Source organism: Scyliorhinus torazame, chromosome 5, assembly GCF_047496885.1.
Source record: "Scyliorhinus torazame isolate Kashiwa2021f chromosome 5, sScyTor2.1, whole genome shotgun sequence".
In the NCBI taxonomy this organism is placed as follows: Eukaryota; Metazoa; Chordata; class Chondrichthyes; order Carcharhiniformes; family Scyliorhinidae; genus Scyliorhinus; species Scyliorhinus torazame.
In genome coordinates this window covers 75,118,674-75,130,909 of record NC_092711.1, presented here as the reverse complement: position 1 = coordinate 75,130,909, position 12,236 = coordinate 75,118,674, and the positions used below count along the sequence as shown (strand labels likewise).

At 45.3% G+C, this 12,236-nt stretch overlaps 1 long non-coding RNA gene across 1 annotated transcript; it reads left to right on the top strand.

Moving 5' to 3' along the window:
- The first annotated feature begins 720 nt into the window (after window positions 1-720).
- On the top strand, window positions 721-7,033 carry LOC140418500 (uncharacterized). The gene is made up of 2 exons (XR_011945087.1): window positions 721-793; window positions 2,832-7,033. It is a non-coding gene; the product is annotated as an uncharacterized lncRNA (long non-coding RNA).
- The last annotated feature ends 5,203 nt before the right edge of the window (window positions 7,034-12,236 follow it).

Below are 12,236 nucleotides of genomic sequence, written 5' to 3'. Positions count from 1 at the left end.
CCTTCCCCAGTCTAATTTCTATAGTTCAGGCGACAGCTCAACAACTCTGAGCTGATATTCCTGGTGCTGCATTTACTGCAGATGCCATTGCTGTGAATCATATTGATGCCCACCAGTTTCTTCAAAGCTGTGACACATCACTTCAATTTAAGGTTTGACCTGGAAGTTGTACAAATTCTGAGTATTGGCATCATTTTCTATTTTTATTTCATATTTATTGTATCCGCAGTATTTTGCTTTTCTTTAACCATGGAACTTCATATATGCAAATAGATTTATTCAATTTTTCTACCTGTTAACACTTGAGCTTTGAAAGTCCAAAGCAATTAATATACAGTCACTGCTTCTTAGTGCGAAGGTGATGTTTTAATATTCTCTTTGTGAGAAAAGAGACACCTGTTCACATTGTCTGCTGAGGTTCAAATGAGTTGGCATCTGACCAACTCTGCTTTTAATCAAATCTAGGCTAGAACTATGGAGCAGATCCCATTCGCTCGGATGCTGTATCAGCTGACTTAATTGTTTTATATCTATCTCTGAAATCGTAATCGGCGATGGATGATTTTATATTGGACAATGGGGCTTGCCCATGGCGATGCGGTTACCCAGCATTCACCGAGAGGGTGGCTATGCCCCAGCTTCAGTCCAGAAGACCATTGCGCAGGCGCAGTGTCTCTCTTACTGGCGTATGCGCAGTGTCTCTCTTACTGGAGTATGCGCAGTGCGGGTGTTGGAAGTGTTCGGATGGGATGTGCAGGAGCTGCAGGCAGAGATGAACTAATTAAGATAGCGGGTGAGTGAGGTTAAATGCAGCCGGCGTGTGAGGAGGGAGGCTTCATGAATACCTGGTGCAGGAATAGAAGGTTTCATAAACACCGGACGAAGGCCTCATCCGCAAATAAAAACATCGAGGCCCTTTGTTGGGACCGATGTTGCAGCCGCCACCTTTAGATAACAGCGAGCAGTGCGGCCGCCATCTTTGTAGGGGGCAATGGGCAGCATGGCGCATGTGCTGCGCCATCTTTATTTGGGGCATTTGGCATGAATTCCAGAAGTTAGTACCTGGCTTCCAATGTTTGTCTCTTGTTCGTTAAGTCGTAGAATCATTGAATGATTACATTACAGAAGATTCACCTGAGGAAGGTGCAGCGCTCCGAAATCTAGTGATATCGAAACAAACCTGTTAGACTTTAACCTGGTGTTGTAAGACTTCTTACTATTACAGAAGAAGACTGCTTAGCCTTCCTGTTAGTGCCAGTTCTCTGCCAGAACAAAGCAGTTAGTCCCACTCCCCTGTGCTTTCACTCACAGGACCAGCTGCAAATATTCCCCATCCCGTTACCTGTGGAGAAGTTGATGACTGATCTTCTTGAACTGCTGCAGAAGTTGCTCTCACAGTGTTGTTCGATAGGTAGTTGCAGGTTATTCATGCAACAATGTTGAAGGAACAGCAATATTTGTCTCATACAATGTGTGTTTATATCGTATCATTCATGTCATGGAACATTCCAAGGTGTTTCATGGGAATTTTATAAAGCAACATTTGGCACAGAAGTATGTAGGGACACTTGAGGACTGATTGTCAAAGGTTTGGCCAAGGATATAGAATTTACGGAATATTTTAAAGTAGGAAAGGAAGATAGAGGGGAGAGGATTAGGGAGGAAATTCCAGCATTTATAGGCTTGGAAACTGGGGAATGGACACCAAGGATGGAGTGATTTCTTAAACTGGAGCCTTTGTAGGTCAGCGAGCACAGGGGCGGAACACGACTTGGTGTGACTAAGCACATAGGCAGCAAAGATTTTGATGACCTCCAGAATACAGGGAGGTTGAATGTGGGAGGCCGACTGGGAGTGCTTTAGGATTGTTAAATCTAGAGGTAATAAAAGAATGTGTGATGGTTTCAGCAGCAGAGTGGAATTGAGCGATTTAACTGAAGCAGAAATAGTTGGTCTTGGTGATGATTTGAATATCTGGTCAGAATCTCAGTTTGGGAATTGTTGTGAATAGTTTAGTTTGGCCTTAGAAAGTTCCCAGGGAGAATAATGGGGTCATTGGCTCGGGAGTGTGGTTTATACTGGGAACTAAAGACAACAGCTTTGGTCTTCCCAATATTAAACTGGAGGAAATGTGTGCTCATGCAGTATTGGACATCAGACAGATCGGATGGTGTTTGACCTGATCGGGATCTTGGAGATGACGTTGTTCATATTCGCTTGCTAGACTGACCCTTCTATGTGGTGGATGTTGAGGGGTTGGGAGATTGTCAAATGGTGGTTCAGTTTAACATCTATAAAATATCTCTCCATTATACCCTGTCTTTCCCAACCACTTGTCTCTCTCCCACCTCTCAATCTTTTTCTCTCCCACTTCTCTCACATTTTTTCTCTCTCGTCACGTAGAATTGTCTATCCCAGAGGTTTGTGGATGCTCCATCATTGAATATACTTCAGGCTGAGATGGAGAGTTTTGATCTCTCAGGGGGTAAGGGGAGTTGGGGAGATGCAGAAAAGTGGAGTTAATAGACCAAAGCCATCTACGATCAGAGTAATTAACAGAGCAGACCCGATGGGCCGAATATGTTACTGCTGTTCCTATTTCTTATGATCCAATAGGGGTCCGAGTTTTGTGTAGGTCCAGACTGGGAGGCAGGTTCCCTTCCCTGAAGGATCTTAATGAACCAGTTCGGTTTTTACAATAATCCAGCCATTTTCATGGTCATTTTTAGGTAGTGCTGGCCCCACAAATGACCAGATTGATTCAACTCAATTTCACAACCTGCCTTTGAATTTTTGTGGGCTCTCTCTCACTCCCTATTTTCTGTTTTAAGTCAATTTCACAGAGGATTAGAAGAAGAGGATTTGTGGGTGGAAAACTCAAACCAAACATCACATCAGGATCTGAATATCATCAGATGTTTTGAGAAATGTGGGGACTGTGTGGAGGGATTCGGGTCCCTGTCTCTGCTGGAAACTCATCGGTGCAGTAACAGAAGGGAGAGGCCACTTCTCATCCTGTGGGAAGGAATTCACTCGGTCATTCACCCTGCGAGTTCACACTGGAGAGAGACTTTTCAGATGCCCCAACTGCAAATCCTGTGGAAAGAGGTTCAATTCATCACCAGATCTCACTGCACACCAGCAAGTTCACACAGTGGAGAAACCATAAAACTGTGTCAAAAGTTCCTGGGAACTGATGTCCCATCAACGTGTTCACACTGACGAGAGACCGTTCAGGTGCTCTCACTGCGGGACTGGGTTCAGGCGATCGTCTGACCTCACTGTACATCAGCGAGTTCACACTGGAGAGAGACCGTTCAATTGCTCAAAATGTGGGAAGAGATTCACTCGGTTATCCAGTCTGCAGACACACCAGCGAGTTCACACTGGGGAGAGGCCTTTCTCCTGCTCAGAGTGTGGGAAGGAATTCACTGAATCATCAGGACTGCTGCGACACCGGCGAGTTCACACAGGGGAGAGGCCATTCGCCTGCTCTGAATGTGGGAAAGGATTTACTCGGTCTCAGCACCTGCAGAGACACCAGCAGGTTCACACAGACACAAAATCATTCAAATGCCCAGACTGTGAGAAGTGTTATAAAGGTTCCCTGGAGCTAATACGCCATCAACGTGTTCATACTGGGGAGAGACCTTTTAAATGTTCAGACTGTGGGAAGTGCTTTAAAAGTTCCTGGGAACTGATATCCCATCAACGTGTACACACTGACGAGAGACCGTTCAGGTGCTCTGACAGTGGGACTGGGTTCAGGCGATCTTCTGAACTCACTGCACACCAGTGCGTTCACACTGGGGAGAAGCCGTTCACCTGCTCCAAGTGTGGGAAGAAATTCAAACACTCATTCATGCTGCTGACACACCAACGAGTTCACAGGCGAGAGACCTTTTAAATGTCCAGACTGCAGCAAATGCTATAAAAGTGCTGGGAACCTGATGCTCCATCAGCGTTCTCACACCGACGAGAGGCCATTCAGGTGCTCTGACTGTGGAACTGAGTTCAGACGAGCTTCTCAACTTACTGTTCACCAGCGTATTCACACTGGGGAGAGGCCATTCACCTGCACTGTGTGGGGGAAGGGATTTATTGATTCATCCACCCTGCAGAAACATAGGAGAGTCCACACTGGGGAGAGGCCATTCACCTGCTCCCAGTGTGGGAAGGGATTCACCCAGCCATCCACCCTGCTGAGTCACCAGCAAATTCACAAGTAGCCGCAGTGACTGGATTTTGTTGTTAATCATATCCAGGATTGAACCATGTTCATTGAATCTGTTTCTGCTAATGTTAAAGGCCAACCCGGTTAGAATGATTAATTTTCTGTATAAAGGGGCAACACTGTGGTGCAGCGGTTAGCACTGCTGCCTCACGGCGCTGAGGTCCCAGGTTAGATCCTGGCTCTGGGTCACTGTCCGTGTGGAGTTTGCACATTCTCCCCATGTCTGTGTGCATCTCCCCCCACCACAACCCAAAGCTGTGCAGGGTAGGTGAATTGGTCATGCTAAATTGCCTCTTAATTGGAAAAAATAATTGGGTACACTAAATTTATATTAAAATAATATTTCTCTATGAAGAATAGATCAGTTTTATTTTCAATACACAGTGTGCTGAATATTTTAATAACTCTCATACAAGTTTGTTCCTTTTTTAGCTGATGCTTCCACTTGTGGGGCATTCTAGAATGGGAGGTCAGACTCTTAGGATAAGAGGTAGCAAATTTAAAACAGATTTGAGGAGAAACTACTTTTCTCAAAGGGTTGTGAATTGGAATCCGTTACCTCAGAGTGTGGTGGATGCTGGGACAGTGAGGAAATTGAAGGAGGAGTTAGACAGATTTTTAATTGGTGATGGGTTTTGGAGAATGGGCAGCACGGTGGAGTTACGGCCATGATAAGATCGGCCATGATCGAATGGTGTAGCAGACCCAATGGGCCAAATGGCTCAATTCTGCTCCTATATCTTATGAACTTGTGAAATAGGTGCTCTCCCTCTGCCCTGTCTCCTCCATGCTCACCTCCAACAAGTGTGAGGCGCTCCGAGAGCTTCTTTGTCACTAAGATTGAGACAGTCAATCAGCTGCCTCTGCTGATTCTCTCCCTTCTCACAGGGCCAAACTGCATCCTAAAGGTCCGGCTTGTGCAAGCCCTGAACTCGCATCATCGTCCAGTTTCTCTCCTCTCTTTTAGCTCCTTCTATATTCTCTTGTCCATGAGATCTGCCTTCTCCCTCGATTTCACTCTGACTAAACTGCTGACCGCCTACTTTCTCCAAGTTAGCTGAAACACCCTGGGATGTTTTATTACATTAATTGTGTTATATAAATACAGGTTGTTATTGTTTCACCACAGCCAGTTTGTGCAAACTAAGGTTCCACAAACAGCAAGCAGACCAGTGACTGATTAATTCAGTGTTTCTTTGGGTGTTAGTTGAAACACAAATGTTGGTCATACTGCACCAGGAGAACTCCCCTGTGGATATATGTGGAGGTGAAAGTTCTTGTATTTATTTCACAGCTTTCACACCCTCTGAACATCTCAAAGTGATTCACAGTCTGTGACAGCATCAGACAGTCAGCATGGATTTACGAAAGGGAATTCATGCTTGAGAAATCTGGAATTCTTGGAGGATGCAACTAGTAGAGCTGATTAAGGGGGAGCCAGTATATGTTGCTTATTTGGACTTTCAGAAGGCTTTCAACAAAGTTCATATAAGAGATTAGCATGCAAGATAAAAACACATTGGATTGGGTAGTGTATTGAGATGGATAGAAAACTGGTTGGCAGTCAGGAAATAACACAGTGGTTAGCATAGTTGCTTCACAGCTCCAGGGTCCCAGGTTCGATTCCAGGCTTGGGTCACTAGCTGTGCGGAGTCTGCACGTTCTCCCCGTGTCTGCGTGGGTTTCCTCCGGGTGCTCCGGTTTCCTCCCACAGTCCAAAGATGTACAGGTTAGGTGGATTGGCCATACTAAATTGCCCATAGTGTTCAAAAAAGGTTAGGTGTGGATGGTATGGGCTTTGGTGGGTTGGTCTTTCCGGTGAGGACTCGATGGGCCAAATGGCCTCCTTCTGCACTGTAAATTCTATGTCTAAATAGGTCTTTTATTGAGTGGCAGGCAGTGCCCAGTGGGATACCGCAGGGATCGGTGCTAGGACACCAGCTATTCACAATGTACATTTAATGATTTAGATGAGGGAACAAAATGTAATATCTCCAAATTTGCAGATGACACAAAGCTGGGTGGGAGGATGAGTGGTCAGGAGGAAGCAGAGATCCTTCAATGTGATTTGGATGAGTGGGTAAATGAATGGCAGGTTCGTATAATTTGGATAATTGTGAGGTTTGGTAGGAAAAACAGTAAGGTAGAATATTATCTGTGTGGCTATAAATTAAGAGAGAAGAATGTGCAATGAGACCTGGGTATCCTCATACACCAGTCACTGACGGTAAGCATTGCAGATACAGCAGGCAGTAAAGTAGCAAATGGTCTGTTGGACCTCTCAGTGAGAGGATTTATGTACAGGGACAGGGATGTCTTGCCACAATTGTACAGGGCGTTGCTCAGCCCAAGACCACAAGGAACGTCAGAGAGTCGTGAACACAGCCCAGTCCATTACATGAACCTGCCTCCCATCCATTGACTCCATCTACACCTCCCTCTGCCTGGGGAAAGTGGGCAGTATAATCAAAGACCCCTCTCATCCGGCTTACTCACTCTTCCAACTTCTTCCATCGGGCAGGAGATACAGAAGTCTGAGAACACGCATCAACAGATTCAAAAACAGCTTCTTCCCCGCTGATACCAGACTCCTAAATGACTCTCTTATGGACTGACCTGATTAGTACAACACTCCTGTATGCTTCACCCGATGCCGGTGTCTATGTATTTACATAGTGTACCTTGTGTCACCCTATTATGTATTTCATTTTATTTTCATGTTCGAAATGATCTGTTTGGAGGAAAATACTTTTCACTGTAACTCGGTACACGTGACAATAAACAAATCCATCCACAGGGTGACCGTGTACTGTGTCAAACCTGACATCTGCACAACCAGACCCCACTTTTCCTGGAACAACATGTCTGCTGCTTTCCAGGCCTCTTCCTTTCCCCTCACTATTATCTCAGATAGCTAACAAATTCCACATGTGCGTCATCCTCCAGCCACCTATGGCCTCCATTTTAAATATTTACATTGGTCTTGCCAACAGCAATGGGATATCTGCTATCACCGGGATTGTTTCTAAAATACTACCTCTGATTTTAAGGATTCTGCAAGCAATACATTGATCTAGATGTCAGTAATCCATATCCTCACGTGAGTTCCACTGTTTAATATGATTATTTGTTCACATAGAAAACGTATATCATTTAACCTTCAACAGCATCTTCCAACCCCACGACCTCTAACTTCCACAGAACCATAGAATTCCTACAGTGCAGGAGGAGGCCATTCAGCCCATCGTGTGTGCACCAACATTCTGAAGAGCACCCTCCTCCCACTGCCCCATCCCATACTTGTAACTCCCATTACCCCACCGAACCAGCACATCTTTGGACAGTAAGGGGCAATTTAGCATAAACTCTACCACCTAAAGGACAAGGGCAGCAGGTACATGGCACCACGTCCGCCTGCAAGTTCTCCTAGTCACAAACAATCCTGATTTGGAATTAGACCATTGGGTAAAAGTCCTGGAGCTCCCTTCCTAACAGCACTTTGGGTGTCCCCCTGCTACATGGACTGCAATGAACATACAAACATAGGAGCAGAAGTAGGTCATTCAGCCCCTCAACCCTGCCCGTCATTCAATAAGATCACAACTGATCTGATAGTAACCTCAAATTTTCACTTCAAGAAGGCAGCCCCCATCTCAAGGACAATTTGGGGTGGCCAATGAATGCTGGTCTATCCAGTAATGTGCACATCCCATGAACAAATGTAAAAACCCAATTAAAACTGACTCATTACATCCCCCTCCTGACAAACTACAAGAGATTGTCTTTAAGATCAGTTCCTCATTTATCGTCTGTGCTTTTCTGAACGATGATTTGATTTATTATTGTTGGAATTCTTTGAAGAGGTAACCAGTACAGGCAATAAGGGGGAGCGAGTCGATATGATATATTTGGACTTTCAGAGGGCGTTTGACAAAGTCCTGCATAAGAGATTATTGTGCAAAATTAAAGCGCATGGGATTGGGGGAAATGTATTGAGGTGGATAGAAAACTGGTTGGCAGAGAGGAAACAAAGAGTAGGGATTAATGGGTCCTTTTCAAATTATCAGGCAGTAACTAGTGGGGTACCACAGGGATCGGTGCTGGGACCCCAGCTATTCACAATATATATTAATGATTTGGATGAGGGAACAAAATGTAACATCCTGAAAGTTTGCAGATGGTACCAAATTAGATGGGAGGGCGAATTGTGACGAGGATGCAGGGATCCTACAGTCTGATCTGGACAGGTTGGGCGAGTGGACAAATCAATGGCAGATGCAGTATAATTTGGATAAGTGTGAGGTTATTCATTTTGGAAGCAAAAACAGGAAGGCAGATTACTACCTGAATGGTTGTAAATTGGGAGAGGGAAGTGTGCTTTGGGACCTGGGTGTCCTTGTGCACCATTCTCTGAAGGTAAGCATGCAGATACAACAGGCAGTAAAGAAGGCGAACGGTATGTTGGACTTCATTGCAAGAGGGTTCGAGTATAGAAGCAGGCATGTGCTGCTGCAATTGTACAGGGCCTTTGTGAGGCCACACGGAGTATTGTGGGGAGTTTTGGTCTCCTTCTCTGAGGAAGCATGTTCTTGCTCCCGAGGGTGTGTTACCAGACTGATTCCAGGGATGGCGGGACTGTCATATGAGGAGAGATTGACTAGGTTGGGATTGTTCTCACTGGAGTTCAGAAGAATGAGGGGGGAATCTCATAGAGACTTATAAAATTCTAACAGGACTAGACAGGATAGATGAACGGAAAATGTTACCAATGATGGGTGTGTCCAGAACCAAGGGTCACAATCTGAAGATTCAGGGTAAACCATTTCGGACAGAGATAAGGAGACAAGAGTGGTGAGCCTGTGCAATTCATTACCACAGGAAGTAGTTGAGGATAAAAATTTGAATATGTTCAAGAGGCGGCTGGATATAGCACTCGGGGAGAATGGGATCAAAGGCAATGGGGAGAAAGCAGGATTGGGCTATTGAGTTGGATGATCAGCCATGATCATGATGAATGGCAGATCAGGCTCGAAGGGCCAAAAGGCGTCCTCCTATCTTCTATGTATGTATGTTCCCAGCAGTTACTTTTCTTCAGTAACATCCTCATTCTCCCTAAACTACCCTGCCTGTTAATTCTATTATTTCTGATAGTTCCATTATTGTAGCTAGAAACATTATGCATCAGAATTTAATCTATTCTGTTGCTCACTCTGGTTTAAGTTTAGGTTAATAACAGACAAACTCTGTCCTCTCCCCGATCCGATTAGAGTTTCCAATGAGTCGATTCTGTGGAATGGAATGTCTTATCAGCGTTTCCACGGTGACCTGTCTGCAGTGAAGCACCTGCTTGAGTTTCTAACTCAGACTAAACTTCTATCTCCCATAACATCCCATTATATCACAGTAAGAAGTCTTACAACACCAGGTTACAGTTCAACAGGTTTGTTTCAAACACTAGCTTTTGGAGCGCTGCTCCTTCCTCAGGTGAATGAAGAGGTATGTTCCAGAAACATATATATATATATTATATATATATATGTAGACAAAGTCACTGTTGGACTTCTTACTGTGCTCACCCCAGTCCAACGCCGGCATCTCCACATCATGAACACATTATATCAGACATTGGATGTCAATGTATTTCAGCCATGTTATATTAATGTCTCCAAAATCCGAAAACGAGTTCAGATACACAAATGTTTAAACGTGGGAGGACAAGTTGATAAAGTGTTTCAAAAACACATGGGATCCAAGGTTTTATAATTCTGGGTGTGGAGCACAAAAGGACAGAGGTCATGTAAACCTCTACAAATCATTGGTTAGGCTGCAGTTAGAATATTAGATCAGGTTTTGGGGATCTTACACCAGGAAGGATGTCAAGGCCATGGAGAGGGTGGAGAAGAGATTCACTGAGATGATCCCAGGGAAGAGAGGCTTTAGTTACCAGGAGAGATTAGAGAAACTGGGGCTCTTTTCATTCGTACAGAGGCTGACTGGAGATCAGAGGGGGGGGATTTGATTCTGGCCTTGGGTGACTGTGTAGAGTTTGCAATTTCTCCCCGTGTCTGCGTGGGTTTCTTCCGGGTGCTCCGGTTTCCTCCCACAGTCCAAAGACGCACAGGTTAGGTGGATTGGCCATTCTAAAAGATTTCCCCTGAGTGTCCAAAGGTTAGGTGGGGTTCTGGGGATAGGGTGGAGGAGTGGGGTGCCGTATTGGAGGGTCGGTGCAGACTCGATGGGTTGAATGGCCTCCATCTGCACAATAGGGATTTTATGAAACGGAAAAAGGGCTCATATAAAATATCAAGCAAACTGTACAACAATGTTCAGGACTCTCAATGTCCCTCTGGGCCTGCGGGGGTGGGGGCAGTGGGGGAACCGGTGATGGTTTCTCTTATCTCTGAATGAAATGTTATTTTTAAAGTGAAGGGTGTCTGTACTGGAAAATCTGAGTACCAAGTGCCAGCTTGAACCATTCTCCAAACTTACAGCACAGCTCCCTCTACATTGCCCCATTAAACACTCCCAAGGCTGATACAAAATGGTGTTAGATACAGAATAAATCTCCCTCGATTCTGTTCCCATCAAACACTCCACAAGGTTGGATACAACGTAAATCTTCCCCTGCACTATCCCCATCAAAAACCCCTAGGCCAGGTACAGCACGGGGTTAGATACAGAAGAAATCCCCTTATACACTGTCCCCATCAAACACTCCCGGACAAGTACAACACAGGGCTAGATACAGTGTAAAGCTCCAGTTACACTATATCATCAAACATTCTCAGGGCAGGTACAGCACAGGGTTAGTATAATCAAACACTGCTGGGGCAGATACACAGGCAGGTTTGCAAAACCATCCCTGGATGGCAAGGCTAGGGGAGACAGCATGGAAGGTATGGGGAGCTGGGACTGTTGAAATTTGGTTTCGGGAGTCGCAGATTACCTACAAATTGAATTTCACAAAACATTTCTTGATAAGTTATTTTACATTTGCCAAATCACATCTGCACACTCGCACCGATATCCTCACATGAGGCGACATGGGCTCCACCCAATGCAGACAATTCATAGACTTTCAGGTGATCTCATATTAGAACATGGAATTATTTTCAACCAATCCACTAGAGTTTGTAAACAGTTCACTCAATTGTCTTAGTTTGAACAAGACGTTTTTTAAAATATGTTTATTAAGAATTTTTAAACAAAATTTTCAACCATACAAACAAACCCCGCCCCCCCGTAACAAAAAAGAAAGAAAGCGCACATAGCAAGACATGAACATGGCAAGTCAATATGGTACAGAACTTTGTACATTGGATTCCCCCCATACATATCAGTTTTCCGGATCATTCATGTATTTTCTTGCTCAAATGCCCCCCAGAAAAAAACCCCTTCCCCTCTCTCCCCCCCCCCCCCAAGAAAGATATTTCCCCCCCCCCCCCCCCCCGGGTTGCTGCTGCCGTCCGACCTTCATTTTACGCTCCGCGAGATAGTCTAGGAACGGTTGCCACCGCCTGTAGAACCCCTGCGCAGACCCTCTCAAGGCAAACTTTATCCTCTCCAACTTGATAAACCCTGCCATATCATTTATCTAGGCTTCCACGCTGGGGGGCTTCGCCTCTTTCCACATTAACAAGATCCTTCGCCGGGCTACTAGGGACGCAAAGGCCAGAATGCTGGCCTCTTTCGCCTCCTGCACTCCCGGCTCGTCCGCTACTCCAAATAGTGCTAGCCCCCAGTTTGGCTTGACCCGGACTTTCACCACCTTAGATGTTCTCGCAACTCCCCTCCAGAGCCGGGCATGACCAAAACATATGGACATGGTTCGCCGGGCTTCCTGAGCACCTCCCACATCTGTCCTCCACCCCAAAGAACCTACTCAACCTCGCCCCCGTCATATGCGCTCTGTGAACTACCTGAAACTGTATCAGGCTAAGCCTGGCACACGAGGAAGAGGAATTAACCCTACTTAGGGCATCAGCCCACAGCCCCTACTCTT